A 21,673-nucleotide genomic window follows, 5' to 3' on the forward strand; every position below is an offset into this window, starting at 1 on the left:
ACCCAAAATCGTCTTCTGCTGATTATATACAGTAATAATCTTTTTTTTTAAATGAAAACGCATTATATAACATACGTTGTATGCAATATTAATTCATACTTTACTGTAGCAAGAGTTGAGACCGTTAATAAAAAATTACAAAACTGAATTCTGATACCGAAAAAATACAGATCTCAACAGCTACGGTTAGGCTGGATTAGCTTTCTTGTTCATTGATTAAAAACATGGTATGTAAAGTTAAGTATGTTATCATACATTTCTACAGTAATTACTGATGCATGAACAATGTTTCCCACCTCCGTTGTATCGTTTATCCTTTCTCTGGACCAAATTACTGCTGCACAAAATACCACCATGACCAGTATTAAGTGACTTGACTTTTTTGAACTGGTCCCAGGTAAGATGGCGGACCTATTGAGATGTCAGATAGAACAATATGTATGAAGGTACATTTGTGTCCTTATGTCGAGAACAAAACTTTTTCCTTTTCAATCAAATTATTTTTTTCTGAAAGCCAAAATTATGCTTCAAAGTAAAAAAAAATATTTTTAATTATTAAGTAATAGAGTGCAAAATGTTATGCATTTCATTCTCAAACAATACTTTGGGAACCAAAAATGTATTTTAAAACAAACTTAAATTTGACTATCAACCACCCTCCATTTTGGATAGACTGCCCCCTTTGCTTGAGGTACTTTTTATGCTTTTTTTATTGAAACACTATGATAGATATTGAGCATGAAAAGTAGCTGAATTACACAATGTATGACAGTATTAATGATCTCTGTACGAAGGACACTAGGTCGGAAATGTGATGCCCCATTTCTGATGGTTTCCACACATCCTGTCCATACCTCCTTATAGGAGTTTTGACCGTCATAGACTCTATGAATAGACCCACGGACCATAGGTTGGCACATACCATTGTGAGGAAACCGGTCTTTACCTGATGATATGCATGTATTTTAGTTCTATTCTCTTGTTAGAGGAGTGGTTTGTTACCTTGTGCTATATGAGGTACCGTATCACAAGCAGTTGGTATCTACTACTGAGGGGCCCCCACACAACCTGATAAGCTGTGGAGCCAAGAAACTTAAGAGGGGACACTATTAGGCCATGTAAGGTTAGGATATAGAATACACGTATGTGATTGGAAGACAGCCAGATATTGGAGGGGATGAGCTGGGGCATAAATACTGTGTCCACTTTGTAATCATTGGAGAGATTGAAAAGAGAAATGGAAGGTCAACATCATAGACTCAAGCTGAATAAAGACGGCTCTCCCCTGACTTCCGGTTGCATTTATTTTGTTCATGGATCAAACTTGGACAGAATCTAACAAATAGTTATTTGTTTGCACTTTAACCCCACAGCTGTGGCCGGGCTTTAGTGGGAAGTGTGTATGATGCTTCTCCATTGGTCAGCCGTTTTTTGAGGATCAGTTTGGCTACAATCAGTACTGATTTACCTTTCCAACGAAAAGGGAGCCTTGGGACACCCACCTACGAACTTGTACCTACGAGCATCTCAGGTAAGCAGCACTTAGGTTTCTTACGTCCAATAAGATTAAATGTGTATATATACAGCCAGGGAAAAAATTGAGACCACTGCACCTTTTTCTTTTCTTTCCAAGAAACCTGAAAAGGAAAGTTTTGAGTGAGACGTTCAAATTGAACACTTCAGCAGAAGTGTTCAATTTTACCACTTCCGGCTCTTCACTCAAAACCTTCCTTTCGACTTTTTGGAAAGAAAAAGTTGCAGGGTTCTCAATTTCTTCCGGAGCTTTATACAAAAAAAATCAAAAGACCACTCCAAATTTTTCTAAAATCAGCATATCTACATGTATAGCAGCCTTTCCATTCCAGTGGCTGTCAAATTCCAACACAGGCACACTTCATTTTACTTAATGAGATACTGATTAGGTGATTACCTGAACCAAATATAATTTAACAAGGAAAAGTGTAAAATCCACTGCTGTGGTCGTCACTATCCTCTTGCAATATTACCAGCTAGATGGCAAAAACAGTGCAAGTACTACCTCAAAGGTAATTTGAATAAAGAAATAACTACTCACCATGACAAAAGAGTTAAAAAGAAAAGCTTTGGTGAGGAAAAGGGTTAAATTCTGGCTTTACTGGTAGAGGGATACTGCAAGCGTCAGGTTGCTTCCATCCTGAAAATTTCAAAGACGGCGGTTCATAAGAACAAGGTCAAGCAACAGACATTGGGGACAACAATAGATTCTGGGCTCATGTACTTGTACTCGTAGAAATATGCCAATTAGTGATGGGAAGTTTGACTCTTTCTACTGCTGGCAATGACAGAGGTCAAACGTTTTCTGTTAAGTCTTCACAAGGTTTTCACACACTTGCTGGTATTTTGGCCCATTCCTCCATGCAGATCTCCTCTAGAGCAGGGATGTTTTGGGGCTGTCGCTGGGCAACACAGACTTTCAACTCCCTCCAAAGATTTTCTATGGGGTTGAGATCTGGTGACTGGCTAGGCCCCATCAGGACCTTGAAATGCTTCTTATGAAGCCACTCCTTCGTTGCCCGGGGCGGTGTGTTCAGGATCATTGTTTTGCTGAAAGACCCAGCCACGTTTCATCTTCAGTGGCCTTGCTGATGGAAGAAGGTTTTCACTCAAAATCTCACGATACATGGCCCCATTCATTCTTTCCTTTACATGGATCAGTTGTCCTGGTCCCTTTGCAGAAAAACAGCCCCAAAGCATGATGTTTCCACCCCCATGCTTCGCAGTAGGTATGGTGTTCTTTGGATGCAACTCAGCATTCTTTCTCCTCCAAACACGACGAATTGAGTTTTTACCAAAAGTTCTATTTTGGTTTCATCTGACCATATGACATTCTCCCAATCCTCTTCTGAACCATCCAAATGCTCTCTAGCAAACCTCAGATGGGCGTAGACATGTACCGGTTTAAGCAGGGGACACGTCTGGCACTGCAGGATTTAAGTCCCTGGAAGCGTAGTGTGTAGTGTGTTATCATTTTGAACCCAAGGGGTGAGCTCTTGCGTGGAGCCCCGGATCGAGGGAGATAATCAGTGGTCTTGTATGTCTTCCATTTTCTTATAATTGCTCCCACAGTTGATTTCTTCACACCAAGATGCTTAGCTATTGCAGATTCAGTCTTCCCAGCCTGGTGCAGGTCTACCATTTTGTTTCTGGTGTCCTTTGACAGCTCTTTGGTCTTGGCCATAGCAGAGTTTGGAGTGTGACTGTTTGAGGTTGTGGACAGGTGTCTTTTATACTGATAACAAGTTCAAACAGGTGCCATTAATACAGGTAACGAGTGCAGGACAGAGGAGCCTCTTAAAGAAGTTACAGGTCTGTGAGAGCCAGAAATCTTGCTTGTTTGTAGGTGACCAAATACTTATTTTACCGAGGAATTTACCAATGAATTCATAAAATATCCTACAATGTGATTTTCTGGAATTTCTTTTCTCATTTTGTCTCTCATAGTTGAAGTGTACCTATGATGAAAATTACAGGCCTCTCATCTTTTTAAGTGGGAGAACTTGCACAACTAAATACCTTTTTGCCCCACTGTACATAGACGTTCATTGGAGAACTTAGCTGGAGGACTGGGCATGAAGCAAGTGATCATGTTGTAGAAATCCGATGTCAAACATTCGAATGAATGATACAATTGAACGAGTCACTAGAAAAAAGGACTTGAGTCCCGAGCAAGTTTTTTCTCTCAAAACTAACTAATCGTTTGTGAACTGCACAACACTGATGCCGATACCATGTCATGAAAACATTCAATGAAATAGATGGTTGTGTCGCCTCTGAACGCGTAAGAATAGAATATAGAACTCAGATTGGTGGAGCAGGACGACGGAATGTCAGCAATGACAAGTAGAGTGCAAGCTCTGCTCTGCTAAATTGTCAAGGGGAGGAAAGGGAAAAACACAAATTTAACAAGCAATTTCACTGCATTTGACTCACACAGCCTCAGTCACTTACTCACTTCGTCCACTGTGTGTGTGCCTCCCTGTGACATTACCTAAACATCTAGCTGGCTAGCTCATCATGTCTCAGTCTAAACTGTACACTCAAAAATACAGAAAGGAGTTAGAATCAAACCCTGAATTCAAAGGCTGGTTGAGGCTGTTCTTTGGAGACGATACACAGACATACTGCCTGTATTTCTACGCCAAACTTAGTGATGTAAAAAAAACACATGACAACTCAAAAACAAACAAAAGGCAAAGCCTTATAACAGTTCCACACAAAACAAGCTGCCATTTATGGTTAAAACTATTGACTGCAGAAAAGGCTGAGGCCACCATGGCATTAGCTATAGCTGAACATTGTTCCATGCTGGCATGTGATCACAATGGAGAAGCATGTACAGCTGCTTTCTCGCCCACTACGTTATTCGCCTGTCCTACAGCGTCCATCACAATTACATGCACATGGCCAATTATGCAGATTAGGTGAAGACATAATTTAGCAACTTCTAGAGACTTTTAGGACAGCCCATAGCTACTTTCCTTACTGAGGAGTTGGCAACACAGTCTCTGATTAATCTCCAATACTACATACGTATCGCAAGTAGATACGTACTTTGTTGCACATTAATTAACATTATGCCATGTTTGACTATTTAGCTAGAAACCATTAAGCATTGTGTTGAACTGACTAACATTTCAAACCACAAACAGCATTTATGAACTGTATGGCCTTTGCCACTGGCCGTTTTAATAGCTTACAAGCCAGTATACTAATACTGGTATCTTACTACTTGGAATAGTCATAATAATTGAGCCCATTCTAGAGAGACTGAAGAAAAACTTCCCACTGCCAAAGCTGTAATGTCATGGCACGATGATGTTTGTTTTTCCTCCAGACATTAATACAATAACTATCAATATAGGTGAAGTTAACAGAATGTTTACTCTCTCCTATGGTCATGAGCTTTGGGTCATGACCGAAAGGACAAGATCCCGGATACAGGCGGCCGAAATGAGCTTTCTCCGCAGGGTGGCTGGGCGATCCCTTAGAGATAGGGTGAGAAGCTCGGTCACCCGGGAGGAGCTCAGAGTCGAGCCACTGCTCCTCCACATCGAGAGGGGTCAGCTGAGGTGGCTTGGGCATCTGTTCCGGATGCCTCCTGGACACCTTCCTGGGAAGGTGTTCCGGGCCCGTCCCACCGGGAGGAGACCCCGGGGAAGAACTAGGACAAGCTGGAGGGACAATGTCTCCCGGCTGGGCCTGGGAACGCCTCGGTGTCTCCCCAGAAGAGCTTGAGGAAGTGTCTAGGGAGAGGGAAGTCTGGGCATCTCTGCTTAGACTGCTACCCCCGCGACCCGGCCCCGGATAAGCAGAAGAAGATGAATGAATAACAGAGTTTTTCATTAAGTGAAAAGACGAGAGAATAGTGGAAACCCCTCTTTTATTGTGCAAGAGGTTGTTTTCTATATTAGGCTATCCCAAAAAGTATGCAGACGCATACTTCCAAAATCCACCAGAAATAGTAGACTATCCGGGTACTTTAGGCGTACTATTTTCAGCGTAATATGGTTTGGGACATACAAACCTTCTCGCCTATTAATCTGGCATATATACAGTAGTACGCAAGTATTCGATCTGGGATTCAACCTGTGTGATGTTGGCATCTCGGGTAACCAGCCCTGGGCATTCTTCCATCCAGCATCTACATAGTTAGTTAGCTCCTACGATTCAGTGTCGGTTCAAAACATTCTAATATATTAAATACATGCTAAATCATGATAAATCATGCAATTATTATTCTCAAGCTAATCAAAAACATTAAGCTACGAACACCTGTTTTCGCCATTTCAGCGGAATAAATCGAACTTTCAGGTCAACTCTATTTGTTTCTTAGTTGATATATAATCATATTTCATGACAGTAATGGTTGTATTTTTTTGCTAATGATACACAGGCCTACTTAAAACTGACACATGCACTCAGTATTGACATTTATATATATATACACACACACATACATACATTCACAGCTCTGCAAAATTATCAGTTTGTCTGGTTTTACTATTCATAGGTATGTGTTTGAGTAAAATTAAGTTGTTTTATTCTATAAATTACTGACAACATTACTCCCAGATTTGAAATACAAATATTGTCAACTGGTCAAAATAACCAAAAAAAATATGGATTGTTTTCAGACCTCAAATAATGCAAAGGATGGAGCACTGTCCTGCTGGAAAAACCAATTCTCAGAGTTGGGGAAGGAAGCAGGTGTTCTTCCAGTATAACCTTGTACTTGGCTTGATTAATGCGTGTTTCACAAAGACAAATCTGCCCAATTCCAGCCCTGCTAAAGCATCCTCAGATCATAACCGATCCTCCACCAGATTTCACAGTGGGTGCGAGACACTGTGGCTTGTAGGCTTCTCCTGGTCTCCGTCGAACCATTAGACGACCAGGTGTTTTCTAGCTTTTTGCGACTTCAGCCCTGTCCCTAGGAGCCTATTTCGAACAGTCCTCGCCGTGCACTTCACCCCACCTGCTATTTCCCATTATGTTTGTAGGCCACAATGTCATCCTACAGTTGTTGAGTGACAGTTAAATGAGTTGACGGTCATCTCGGTCAGTGGACCGTCATTTTCGCACTCTGCCAGTCTGTAGCTTTGTTGTCCCCCATGTCTGTTGCTTGACCTTGTTCTTATGAACTGCAGATTTGAAATTTCAGTATGGAAGCAACCTGACGCTCACTGTATCCCTCTGCTAGTAAAGCCAGAATTGAACCGTTCTTTTCCTCACTCAAAGCTTTTCTTTTCAACTCGGTCTTGCTGAATATTTATTTTTTTCCTTTTACTACTTGCACTGTTTTTGCCATCCAGCTGGTCCTATTGCAAGAGGATAGTGATGACCACAGCAGTGTTATTTTTATACTTTTCCTCATTAGAGTTGGTTCAGGTAAACACCTAATCAGTACCTCAATGAGTAAAATGAGGTGTGACTGTGTTGGAATTTAACAGATGCTGGAATGGAATGTAAAGATGCTGATTTAAGAAAAATTTGGAGTGGTCTCTTAATTATTTCCAGAGCTCTGTTCTTTATCAGTACACAGACTAAATACTTGGCTTTTGCTATATTCCAAAGCTATATGGATGCCTTGCCACAACAAATAAATCATCTGAAGAAACTGATGACAAATTTAAGAATGTTCTGCATTCAAATGTAACTCTCACTCTCCATGGGCTGTGCCATTCCAACAGAGGGTACACACCTGTGTGCATACACACACAAGCATGCAGACTAAAATGCATGAGCACACATACACACAAACAGGTATAACAGGCAGTACCTACCCAGACTTGCCACGATCAGTCAGAACATGCACCAACCCATTGTTCCCTTCCTCTTTCAACTGTCCCTTCAAAGAACACTCACTGAAACAAGGGAACAATGGAGAAGGGGTCTGAAAGAAAGGGCCCTTTCCAAACATTAATGACAGATGGACACACTTATTCCCAGATTAGGGACAGTTACTCCCTCAAATCACCCTTATAAGAAAGTTGGTCCTCAGTCTGAAATGTGTCTGTGGGCCAAGAGAAACATAAACTCATGCTTTATTTTACTATAAACAGCCATTAAAACTTCATCTAAATTTAGCTACAGCTAGCTCAGAATGTGAGTATTGTAACATGTACACCTATCAGCCATAACATTATGACCACCGGTCTAATACTGTGTAGGTCCCCCTTAAACCACCAAAACAGCCCTGGCCCGTCAAGGCATGGACTCTACTAGACCTCAGAAAGTGTGCTGTGGTATCTGGCACCAAGGCGTTAGCAGCAGATCCTTTAAATACTGTTAAGGCTGATTTATACTTCAATGTCAAACGTGTCTGCGTAGGATTCGCGGACAGCACAGATAGCCACACAGGCCCGCACAGCCAGGCCTCACCAGCTCAAAAATCTAAAAGCGCGTAGCTACGACCTACAGTTTGCATTGTTAATGTCATGTGCGTCTGTAAGCAGATGTGCTCAGCATTTATAGTTGTGCAGCCTTGTTGTGTGGATGGACATTACACTTCTTAGCACTAGGCGGTGATGTCGCGCAAAACGTTGGTTTGTTCACATGTAGATCAGGAAGGCTTCACAGAAGAAGTAACTGTATAGTTGTTAAAGTATATAATAGGTAGCTAACTAGCTTCTGGAATGGCAGAATTAAAAACAATTAAATGAATAAGGAAAGAGAGAAGACGCTTGGCACCTGGTTTGTTCGCTTGTAGAGCAGGAAAACGTCACACAAGAAGTATCTGTATAGTTGGTAAACAATATATAATAGCTATCTAGCTAGAATACAGTTTGTACAGCAGATGCCTAAAATTTTTTAGCATGTCAACTAATCGTTCCAACAATCTTCTGCATCGCTTGAAACCCTTTATTACACATCAAGCCACCTACTTCACACAATCCTGCTTCAGGGGACAGTTGCTATCCCTCCACCTGCAGACATTCCTGGGATAGGAGTCACCATCCCCATGTTATCGTTGGAGATGCTGCTTTTCCATTTCATGTAAATCTGATGAAGCCCTTTCAAAGTAAGCAATTGTTAATTGATATTCAGAAAATATTTAGAGGGTTAAATCATAAGCAGATATTAGATTAATAATAGGGTTAGGGTTATATACTTCTATTTGCTTCAATTGCACATTTAGAATTGCCATATGTAGTGCATTTGCCTTAATTGCACATCTATACATACTACTTGTACATACATATACTTAATACTTGTAAATATTTTGCCCTCTATTTGCACTTCCGGTTAGATGCAAACTGCATTTCTTTGTTCTGTACTTGTTTAATGACAATAGATTCAACTTTGTCATTGAATAGTACAAGTACAGTACAACAAAATGCAGATAGTCAGTGGGGTTTTTGTTATTTTAAATTTCAATGTATATTCTGCTTTACCTGGTGCCAATCTGAACAAAAGCAAGAGGATCTACAACCATCAACATTCATGGGCCAGACGTGTGATTGAGAACTAATTTGCTATGACGGTCGCAAGGTGGAGAATTCTAGGCAGACTGTCGGAATTCCTACCAGACAAATGTAGACGTTTTGAAGGCCTGTGCTGCACTGCACAACCATCTGGCCTATACAGATGCTGCCAACACACCTGCAACAAAGTATATACTACCTAGTTTCAAATACTCTTTTGAACAATGGCGAGGCACAGCCAGTGAGTGGAGAAGACAGGTCACGGAGTGAGGCACCTTGGCTGATGCAGGCAGAGCCTCACAGGCTGCTGTTGGAGTCCGCAATGACCTGATGAGGTTTTTCATGTGCTATGGCAGGATACGGTGCTGATGGCTGGCCTACTGAACTCTCAGTGAATTATGGACATACACATTTAAGGAAAACCTCTTTATTTTGTTAAATATTTGTATGTTCAATTGTAAGTGTAACAAAGTGAAAAGAGTGAAAGTGAAAAGAGCAGACTACATAGAACTTATTTAAAATACAGAGAAAGTGCCCAAGTATTTTGTTCAAACATGCACTCTCTGAATTTTAAATCAAAGAATAAAATTAAACAATATTGAATCAAATAACTCAAAAAGGTCAACATCCATGAAGTATGCATATTATTTTGAATCATATCACAAACAAAAAGTTATATAGTCACTTTGAAAAAGATTACTTTAGCCACATCGGGGTGTGTATTCAAACAGTGTCTTCAGCACTTTCTTTCCCCATTTCAAATAAAAACGGATGGATTTTGAACTTGACTAGACCTTTTATGTTGTGGCAAATTGCGGATCAGTTCACCTATGGTGAAAAAACAAAACCTTGCAATATTGTCATCAAACTCTGAAGTGAGCATGGCATGTCTCTCTTCCCTCTTTTCTGCACTGATCCAGAAGGTTAAATCGAGCTGTAAGGTTGTTGTTTTTTCTAATTTTGGTGCTCTCTAGGAGGATGAAGAGACAATGCAGGATGTACCTGGAGAGACTCCTAGGTTGTTTTTGGTGGACAGGTCTTTGGTAATTAGACATGGCAGGTTCTAATGGTTGTCTGTTTTCAGCCTCGGCATCAACTGATGCAGCTAGTGAACTTACATTTAAGTCCAGGTCAGTTTCAAATTACTGTAGGATTGATGAGCTGCTGGTGGACTGCAATAACAATACATATGTTTCTATTCAACAGGACTACTGAACCTGAAGGGGTCACAACATAAACTTACATTACTTGACTACTGAAAATAAACAGACATATGCCTGCTTTCAAGTAACCTTAAACTTATGCCACAATATCACTGTCGTTGTATCAAAGTAATATTAACATTTTATCATTATCTCCTATCCTCTGTTCCTCTGTGGTCTACTCTCTCCTCTTCCATGTCCCCTGTTGGCTCTCTATACCATTCTGCCCCTAACTATCAACACTTGTCCCTTCCCTGCCTACTGCATAAACTTGTAAAAACACAAAGTATAACATTTAAGAGATGGTAATAATAATTTTCTCATAATAAGTTTATTCAGGTAAATACAACTTTAAAGTTGCCTGACACTCCATGCTCCACCTTTTACTTTCAGCTAAAACTACTTACTATTTAATCACGTTGACACATTTACTTAGCATTTAATGTTGGATGAACAACTAGCTAGCATAGCAAAACAGTACTACTAGTGTTAGCTAGCCAAACCTGCTTTACCTAAAGCATAGCAAAATAGTACTATTATTGTTAGCTAACTTGCTTTACACAAAACGTCTGTTTCTAAAGATACAATTGTGGCAGCAATATTGATAAATACACTCACCTAAAGGATTAAATTTCTCATTAATGCAATTATCTAATCAACCAATCACATGGCAGTTGCTTCAATGCATTTAGGGGTGTGGTCCTGGTCAAGACAATCTCCTGAACTCCAAACTGAATGTCAGAATGGGAAAGAAAGATGATTTCAGCAATTTTGAGCGTGGCATGTTTGTTGGGGCCAGACGGGCCGGTCTGAGTATTTCACAATCTGCTCAGTTACTGGGATTTTCACGCACAACCATTTCTAGGGTTTACAAAGAATGGTGTGAAAAGGGAAAAACATCCAGTATGCGGCAGTCCTGTGGGCGAAAATGCCCTGTTGATGCTAGAGGTCAGAGGAGAATTGGCTGACTGATTCAAGCTGATAGAAGAGCAACTTTGACTGAAATAACCACTCGTTACAGCCGAGGTATACAGCAAAGCATTTGTGAAGCCACAACACACACAACCTTGATGATGGGCTACAACAGCAGAAGACCCCACCGGGTACCACTCATCTCCACTACAAATAGGAAAAAGAGGCTACAATTTGCACGAGCTCACCAAAATAGGACTGTTGAAGACTGGAAGAATGTTGCCTGGTCTGATGAGTCTCGATTTCTGTTGAGACATTCAGATGGTAGAGTCAGAATTTGGCGTAAACAGAATGAGAACATGGATCCATCATGCCTTGTTACCACTGTGCAGGCTGGTGGTGGTGGTGTAATGGTGTGGGGGATGTTTTCTTGGCACACTTTAGGCCCCTTAGTGCCAATTGGGCATCGTTTAAATGCCACAGCCTACCTAAGCATTGTTTCTGACCATGTCCATCCCTTTATGACCACCATGTACCCATCCTCTGATGGCTACTTCCAGCAGGATAATGCACCATGTCACAAAACCCAAATCATTTCAAATTGGTTTTTTGAACATGACAATGAGTTCACTGTACTGAAATGGCCCCCACAGTCACCAGATCAACCCAATAGAGCATCTTTGGGATGTGGTGGAACGGGAGCTTCGTGCCCTGGATGTGCATCCCACAAATCTCCAATTAACTGCAAGATGCTATCCTATCAATATGGGCCAACATTTCTAAAGAATGCTTTCAGCACCTTGTTGTATAAATGCCACGTAGAATTAAGGCAGTTCTGAAGGCAAAAGGGGGTCAAACGCAGTATTAGTATGGTGTTCCTAATAATCCTTTAGGTGAGTGTATAACTACATTTAACTGAGTACTTAGCTAACTAACGCAGCCATGCAAACAAACAACTGGTAAAATGAACGCAACAGAATAACTGGAGTATACACTTTTAGTACTTGCAGTTTATTTGCTCAGACAACGTGACAAACATTTTCGTTTACTCCCAGTCCATGGGGATAACTCATGAGAAAAACTTCAACTAAGTTTTGTTTTTGTTTCCTGTGTTGCTAATACGAATCTTTAATATTTACTGGCCAGTTAGCCAACTTTGTAGTAGAAGTAATCAAAAATGAATTTGCCAATTAATAAAGAGCTGGTTTCACAGTGTTTTGTGTGCCCTGACAGCCAAGAAAGCCTTATATAAAATGGAGGAGCTTTTTTTCCCTCCTGTATCTCCACTTTTACTCTTCAATTTCTTCTTTAGTCTTACGTATTTGTCCCTCATCAGCTTCCATCTTCTACACCCAGAATTTATCCTATACTACCAAAAGTTCCTTGATGTAAGCCATGCCTCCAGAATCCATGGTTGTTTGGTCTTTGTTGATACAGGTATTCAAATTTGGCCGAAATTCCGTACTCTCTGTAAAACCCTCTCTCCGCCATCCAACCAATTATCGCTTGTGCGGCTCTGCAGTTCACGTACGCGTAGCTACGCCCTTTCAGATTTTTGAGCTGGTGCAAGTAGCCTACGCGGCCCAGCTATGCGGGCCTGTGCGGCTCTCTCTGCTGTCCGCGAATCCTACACAGACGCTTTTGACATTGAAGTATAATATTTATATTAAATCAGCCTTTAGCCGCACAAACGATGATTGGTTAGATGGCTGAGGGAGGGTTTTACACAGAGTACGGAATTCCGGTCAAATTTGACTTCCTGTATCAACAAAGACGATGGAGTCTGGAAGTATGGCTCCAATTGAGGAACAATGGTTACTTTCGTAACTCCAGTTCTATGAGTGGAGCATCGCCCATAGAGGCTTCACTCCTATTTGTTTACCCCTCTGGCAATGACATAAGAGCCAACAGGACGGCTCAGGCGTGGAACCACGACACCTAGCCGCTTCCATCCCGCAAACACCAAGCACATATGTTTGCGCACCGACAACAGCCCCCACGCGTGGAGTGGGCCCCAAACCCCCTAGGCATAAGAGTGCCACGTGACCTGTAAGCCAGATCAATCGCCTGACACAACCAGTGAGACAGACGCTGTTTTGACAACGGCTGGCCCGCCATGGGGCCACTGTGACACACAATGAGCTGGGGAGCGGTCCGCACCGCGGCCGTGCGCTGCACATACTGGGCCAAAGTGCGCACCGGACACAAACGATGCAACCTCTCCTCCCTCATTCCCGCATGGGGAGGAGGAGAAAACGCCCACAACACCATCTTCATGGAACGAAAAGACACCTTGATCACCTTGGGCAGAAAGGCCTGGTTCGGGAGCAACATGGCCCTGCTACCATCGCCATTCAAGGCAAGACAGCCAGGCTGCGTCGACAGCGCACAAAGGTCACTAACCCTCTTAGCAGAGGTCAGAGCCAACAAAACGAAAGCACAGCATTTTCAACGGTATCTGATCAATCGGTGCGAACGGCGCTTCACACAGCACCTCCAGAACCAAAACCTAATCCCACTGTGGCAACGTCAACCGGGCCATCAGCTGGAGATGGAGGGACCCGGCCAGAAACCACTTTACCAAGGGATAACTAAACACAGACACTCCATTGAAACCCTCATGACACGCTGAGATTGCACATGCGTACACCTTGAGCGTGCCAGGGGACCTTTGCCGCTCAAATAGACTCTGCAGGAACAACAGGACACTGCCCACGTCACAACAGAGGGGGTCAACCCCCACGTCCTCACACCAGCGGGCAAAAATACCGCAACGGCTAGTATAGCTAGCCGACGTGGAGGCCGCCCTCGCGCCCTGAATGGTCGCGCCCACCTCCTCAGTCAGTCCTCGGTGCAACAGCCTGGCCCTCTCAGGAGCCAGGCCCGCAGCAGCTGACCCAGCACAGGGCACGCCCTGATCGAGCCGTTCGCCTGTGACAACGGTAAAGGATCGGCCACAGCGTCCCCACCGCCATCTGGGCCGTCCCTGCAGAACCAAAAGGTCATCCAGGTAGGCCAGAACCCTGACACGTCAGCGGACCCAACGCTGCCTCTACGCACTTGGTGAAAGTGCGGGGGGCCAACATGTATCAAAACTGAATCCGCGTGTACTTGCATGCCCGGCACTGAAAGGCAAACCGCAGGAACATCCTGTGGCGTGGCAGAACAGGAACATGGAAGTAGGCATCCTTCAGGTTGATGCTGACGCAAAAATCCCCGGGGTGCACACACTCCAGGAGATGTTTCGTCGTGAGCATTTGACACGCATTTGTTCAAAATGCGCAGATCTAGAATCGGCCTCATGCCCCCCCGTCTTCTTGGGCACCAGGAAGTAAGGGGAGTACAGCCTCTTCTCTCTCTGCCCCTATGGGACTAGGGACACCACCTCCTTTTCCAGAAGGTCCGCAATCTCTTCCTGCAAGGCAGCAACCTTCAAAGGAGACGCCATGACGGTCTTCACGACCCCCGATTTACCTGTTCACCAACTTTCATGTTTATTTTTAGGATGGAGCAAACAGTACTCCAAGGCACCAGAGAGGTACTCCCCGCTACCATGTAGAGCAGGAGTCACCAACCCGTCGATCGTGGTCGACAAGTCGATCTTGGAAGCATTTTAAGGCAATCGCGAAGAGTTTTCAAAATCAGAAAAAGAAAATATATATTTGTCAATAACAGTTGATGATACTGACCCACGATCTTCGCAGATCGCGCCGCAGAGAAATGCACATTTCATATGGATTAATAACTAATTTTCATACTAAATATTTATTAGAATTAAGATACAATTAATACAAAATGAAATTCGTTTTAAAGAAAGGCTTTGTGCTTTCTGTTTTTCACACTGAATATACAGTATGTGTGTGGGGAGATAATCTCATCTGAGCCCCCAGATTGAGGGAGTATTGCTTTGAAATCTGTTGGCTATATTGTTAAAAAGAGGTCTTTATGTTGTTGAAAAAGGGAAAGATAATCAGTGCTGTACATTATTGTTTTAGGCCTGTAATTTATTGTTTATTGAGGTAATGACTAATGATTAGTAGTAGGTCTGTAATTTTTGTGAACATATCTTTGAAGAATTGAAGTATGACTGTTGTCATAATATTTTGTATGCTAGTTGCACTTACCTGAGTATTTCCATTTTGAAGTGTTTGAAATATGCAGTGGGAAAAGTGAAACATTATTGGCTTAGGCCTGTAATTGACTGATTGTTGTGTTTATATATGAGTAATAAGCCTGTGGAAATACTTAATGTTATATTACTGTTGAACATTTTTAATTATAGTTGACAGTTTGTATTGTTATATACTATTTGTATAATAAATATTTTGCTAGTGACTAACAGGCAACAAAGAATGTCAAACTACATTGTGGCCTCGTTCTTTCAAATTCTTTTGGTGACCACTGATGTAGAGGATGGCTACATAAGTGTGGGTTCATTCACGTAACCCAGATGCTTGTTATTTAAGCATGTTGCTTCCAATTCTATTTGTCAATTTCAAAAAAAAAATTAAGGGCAAGAAGGCAGAGGTAGGGGGAAGTTTTAGCTCTGCACATGAAGGTAAAAATGAACATTTTGGCGGACACTGCGATTTCAGTTCTGATTGTAAAAGAACCAGATATTTAGGACTGAATAATTAACTGTCTGTCTTTACTTTAAGAACATTTGGGGAAGATCAAGTGGCTGACTGAAGAGCAGGTCGAGCTGAGGGCACAGCTGGCTCTACAATCAGGTAAAAACCAGACTATAGTTGCGCTAGCATTTTGTCTTCCTGAAACATTTCATTTGTCTTGAATGTCATGCAATTCTCAAAATCATGTCAGACCATTTAAGTACAATATCTGATTACTGTATTACAGGAGGCATAAGGAAGTATCCTTCCAACTGGGATGCCACTGATGAGGCTGTCCAGAACCAGGTCCCCAGGTACCAGAAAGGGGCAGCTGACCGTGCAGGTGGGAGATGTCATGGCGGTACAAGGGACCTGCCGTGAATATGAATGACATCTCCAGCACAACCAATATGGCTGCTAAGCTGCATTTCTTTCTCTCTTTTTTACTGCTGCTATGTACAGTGTTATATATATATATTTATTTTGTATGCTTGCTGTATAATGCATGTTTTTTGGTATGCATCTTGCACAGTTTGAAATAAATTGTTTAGATTTTATTCAGTTCATTGTCATTTGTGATATAACCAAAATTATTATAAAAGATTATAAATAAAACCTAATATTGGGGTGTGAGGCATCCCGCTGGGTTTAGTGCTTAAAAGGGGCTAGCCGCCGTCGGGCCACTGGTGAGCCACTGATCAGGGTATTGTTAGAAGGCATTGACATGAAAGCGGCCCACCGGCGGCCCGACTGCGACGCTATTAAAAAAAAAAGTCTGCCGCAGCAGCAAAAAGCTGGTGGGCCACTTGCGTGTTGCTTTCTGGGTAGTTGTTCATCCAACATTAAATGCGAAGTAAATGTGTCAACATGATTTTTCTTCAGATGAGTAAATCGTTTTTAGCCAAAAGTGAAAGGGGGAGCAGGAACAAGTGTCAGTCAACTTTTCTTTAAAGTTGAATGAAATGATGCATTTACTTGAACCTAAATAACCATATTAATTAGGAGAAAATTATTATTACCATCTCTTAAAGGTTATACTTTGTGTTTTCCATAATTTTATGCATTACTTTAGCAGGCAGGGAAGAGACAAGGGTCTTGATAGTGAGGGACAGAATGGTACAGATCCACCAGGGAAGAAGAAAGAATAGACCATAGAGGATCAGAGGATAGGAAAGAGCAGAGAGAAGAGAAAATAAAAATATTACTTTTCTACAACGACAATGACATGGTGGCATACGTTTGAGGTTACATGAATGCAGGCATATGGTTTATTTTCAGTAGTCATGTACTGCAGGCTTATGTTATGACCCCCTCCCCCCTTCAGGTTGAGTAGCCCTGTTGAATAATAAAATATGTTGTCACTGCAGATGAAGTACAGCAGCAGCTCATCAATCCTACAGTCACCTGAAACTGACCTGGACTCAAATGTAACTTCACTAGCTGCATCAGTTGACCCCGAAGCTGAGAACAGAAAATCATTAGAACTTGCCACATCAAATTACCAAAGACCTGTCCACCAAAAACAACCTAGGAGTCTCTCTCCAGGTACATCCTGCCTTGACTCCTCTTCATCCTCCTAGAGAGCACCAAAGAAAATTAGGAAGAACGATGACCGGACAGCTTGACTTAACCTTCTGGATCAGTGCAGAGAAGAGGGAAGAGAGACATGCCATGCTCACTTCAGAGTTTGATGACGATATTGCAAGGATTTATCACACCATAGGTGAACTGATCCGCAAACTGTCACAACATAAAAAGGTCTAGCCAAGTCAAAATCCATCAGCTTTTGAGATGGGGAAAGAAAGTGCTGAAGACACTGTTTGTATAAACACCCCGATGTGGCTAAAGTAATCTTTTTCCAAAGTGACTAAATTACTTTTTTTTTGTTTCGAGTGAAAATTATTTGCATACTTCATGGATGTTGACCTTTTTGAGTTAATCGATTCAATATTGTTTAATTCTATTTATTCTTTGATATAAAATGCAGAGTGCAGGTTTGAACAAAATACTTGAATGCGCACTCTGCATTTTAAATAATAGGTCATATGTAGTCTGCTCTTTTCACTGTTTGCAATACTTTGTTACACTTACAATTGTACATACAAATATTTAACCAAATAAAGAGAGTTCTTTAAATGTTTATGTCCATAATTCAGAGAGTCCAGTAGGCTAGCCCTCAGCACCGTATCCTGCCATAGCACATGAAAAACCTCAGCAGGTCATTGCGGACTCCAACAGCAGCCCGTAAGGCTCTCCCTGCATCAGCCAAGGTGCCTCACTCTATGACCTGTCTTCCCCACTCCCTGGCTGTGCCTCACCATTGTTCAAAAGTATCTTTGAACCTAGGTGGTATAAACTTTGTTGCAGGTGTGTTGGCAGCATCTGTATAGGCCAGATAGTTGTGTAGCACAGGCCTTAACAACATGGACATTTGTCTGGTAGGAATTCCGACGGTCCGCCTAGAAACACGCCCCTATTACTTGAATTTTTTGCTGTTGGTGGCTTAATCTAGCTAAAGTTGGGAATGGCTATATAGAAGAAAATAAACCACACATTACAGATAGTCATGTGTCACGGGACGGTGATGACCAGCGCCATCGTGCCATGCACTCCCGGTTCCCGTCACTTCATGAACTCACCCCAGACTCATTTATTGTCTTGTCCCCCATAATCATGCACACCAAGTCCCAATCTTCCCATCAAAATGTGTTTAAATGTTTCTCCTCTGCTCCCCTCACTTGTCGGTTATTGTTGATTTTTGCTTGTCACGTTACGTATTGGTGAGTGTTTAGTCCCGTGTTAGTTATCCGCTACACGTTCAGCTGTTTGAGCTTTTTCCTGAATGTATGCCATTCGTTTTGTTTTTGTGTGTAAATAAATGCACATTCAAATGCATTCTGCCGGCGCTTGGTTCACTCCACTCAACCACTGCATTGTTACATCATGTGACAAAGTACATTACCTCGCAAGTTCTTTTTTAACATATTTGTAAAAAAGTATTTAGTCAGCCACCAATTGTGCAAGTTCTCCCACTTACCAATAAATTCATAAATCCTACAACGTGATTTTCTGGAGAAAAAAAGTCTAATTTTGTCTCTCATAGTTGAAGTGTACCAATGATGAAAATTACAGGCCTCTTTCATCTTTTTAAGTGGGAGAACTTGCACAATTGGTGGCTGACTAAATACGTTTTTGCCCCACTGTACACATAAATAACTTTGAAACCATTAATAGAAATGCAATTTCCTCAGTACACCACTGCCTGTTCCCATCACATAGTGTCTAAAATTAGAATCAGGTGCACCAAAACTGGTGCAAATCACTGGACAATTATTAGAGTGTAACTGTGGGTCCAGCCATCCATAAAGATTAAAAACTCCAGGGTAACATTAAAGAATCTACAAGCGTCCGTGGCCAGAATTAATGTTGTAGAGTAGGAACCAACTGACCCGAAAGAGACTGTAAAACCTTGGCCTACATGGGAGGTCAGGAGGGAAGAAGCCTCTGCTCTCAAAAAAGAATATCAAGACATGATTTACATTTACCAGACAACACCTGGGTAAAAATCCTGCAAGGAGCTTAGAAACACTTATCAGAGGAATACTAAACTTACAAATGTTCGTAGGTGGCTGAAGACCTTTGCACCGTAATCTCCTCCAGTAATGTTCTTTAATAGAATGTGTTTGTTAAGAGTATATTTGGTATTTGATAATGTTTATATATTTGCCAAACCCTAGAATTGATTACATACTCCAACACTCTATTGCCTCTAAACACAGCTCCGAAGAAAAATATAAACCTGACAGACAAACCTGTCACTCACAATCCCTCATTGCAATATGAAATCCTGACCCCTGCTGTTGCACCAAAGAACCTGTAAAGTAATAAGCTATTTCTTTCTACGAAACATTGCCAACTCTCTTCCAGCACTATTCCTTGTGTTAATCCATTTTACTATAGGTCTGTATAAAGATGACGTTGAGACTTTATAAAGGCTTTTATTCACAGCACTTGAGCACATAGCAATTTTAAACAGCCAGACAGTGAAACAATATATTTTCAACAATCTGGTGACAGTACACTGGGCTATGACATCAGGAAGTTATGAAGACATGGTTATTCAACATTACAGATATTGATAAACCATCCATATACATGGTTCTCATAATGCATAATGAAAGATAAATGGGCTAATGAGTTTGTGTTTTTGTAATCTCACTGCATCCAAGGCCATGCCTTTATAAAATCTACCCCCATTCCTAAATGCCAGCACTTGCCTGTGATAAAGTACTTCCCCTCCCACCATCACCATTATTAAAGACATTTCATTCAATTCCATCCCCACCCCACAGCCCCCCCGGTCTAACAGCCTTCATGCCCGGTCCACCTACTCCATTGAATCTGCCGTGTCGGATCAGCTGTAATCCCTAACAACATACTGCTGCTCGCAAAGTGGGCTGCCTGTGGGGAAACTTAACTCTAATTGAAATAGAGTTATGGAAGAAATTGCATCCTCATGTCCTTGGGACTGTTTCTGGAAATGACCGATGGTGTTCAACGACCTGTAAAAGGTTATGGAAATTATCTTCGCTCAGAACTGTTCCTTTGATCTAGTGTGTGTCATACAGCGATGATGGCCTAACTGCTATGGTTAACTCAATTAATTAACAGCAGAAATTCGGAAAATATATTTTTAAAAGCCAACCTACGCGCTGCAACTTCCATATCAGAGAATTATGTGATTGAATGCTTTACAGAATTGCCAGCTTCAAAAGTGGATAAATTCTGTTGGTACTCCATTCCTTATGTAGTGGAATGCAAACTACATAGTTCAAACTAGTGGACAATTTAAGGAGCAGGATGCCTAAATAAATTAAGACATGACACCACTTGCACCCAAACATGGGAGAAATACGATGAGAGAAATTACTTCATCCTTTTTTTAAACTGAAATGTTTATTTAGTTTTTTAATGCACAAAAACAAAAAGGAAGCAATTGTTTACGGATAGGAATTCTAAATATTCTGGAAAGGTTTTAAAAAACTAAAAAGCAGACATGCCTGCTAGAATTCCCCCCTCAATTAAGATGACAACATAATCACCTAAAGTTGGGAATCTCACAACACTGCACTAATGCAGCTCACAGCTACTAACACTCATTATACTGCTGCAACTGTCACTAAACAACTTCAACTTCCCAGTGGAGGACAACATATTATAATGGTGTCATTATGACATATGCAGGTTGTAAAAGGACATGTTGTTACAATTTATCAGCAACCAGAACTGGTTCAATCATAAATTTGGTTTTAATCTCATGATACTGTATGTAGGACATCTACAAGAATGTGAAAATATAAACAGCTACACCAAAGGGTTTTGTATTTTTAAAGTTCATTAACAAAGCACCTGCATTGTTGCTCAACAAAAAACAAAAGGCCTGGGGTGTGCATTAATGAGCTTACAACAGGTCAGAGTTTATGAACATGCAAGCACTCCAGAACTAACTGGAATTTATGTGACAAAACTAAATTAAAATTAAGAGACCACTCCAAATTGAACACTTCTGTTCCTCACTCAAAACTTACCTTTTCAACTTTTTTGGAAAGGAAAGAAAAAGGTGCAGCGGTCAAATTTTTTTCCAGAGCTATATTTTAAGATTACCCTCACACCTAGCTTCCAGTTCATCATTTGGTTGTCACAATCTCTCTACAGGGGGGCTATCAGCATAGGCTGTCCCCGCCCTTCATCAGCCCCAGCCATGGTCTCTCCATGTCCTTCTCCTGGTACCGGGCAAATGCTGGAACTCCTGCTCCCACCCCAGTTTCTACTGTACCTGCATTTACCCCTACACCCCAATATTCAGCCTCAAACTATCACTTAAATCAAAATTGGCTGGTTAACCAAGCCACAGCCGACTACCCTAAATTCCTACCGGGGCCTTTGTCTCCACCCTTTGCTCAAGCCCCTATCTACCCCAGCTCCA

The 21,673-nt window shown here is 41.6% G+C and overlaps 1 protein-coding gene across 13 annotated transcripts in view; it reads right to left on the minus strand.

The window, feature by feature from the left end:
* lmo7a (LIM domain 7a) overlaps positions 1-21,673 on the minus strand; it is a 135,423-nt gene that overhangs the window by 105,353 nt on the left and 8,397 nt on the right. The gene's annotated exons all lie outside the window — the stretch shown is intronic.

This window comes from Esox lucius, chromosome 16 (genome assembly GCF_011004845.1).
Source record: "Esox lucius isolate fEsoLuc1 chromosome 16, fEsoLuc1.pri, whole genome shotgun sequence".
In the NCBI taxonomy this organism is placed as follows: domain Eukaryota; kingdom Metazoa; phylum Chordata; class Actinopteri; order Esociformes; family Esocidae; genus Esox; species Esox lucius.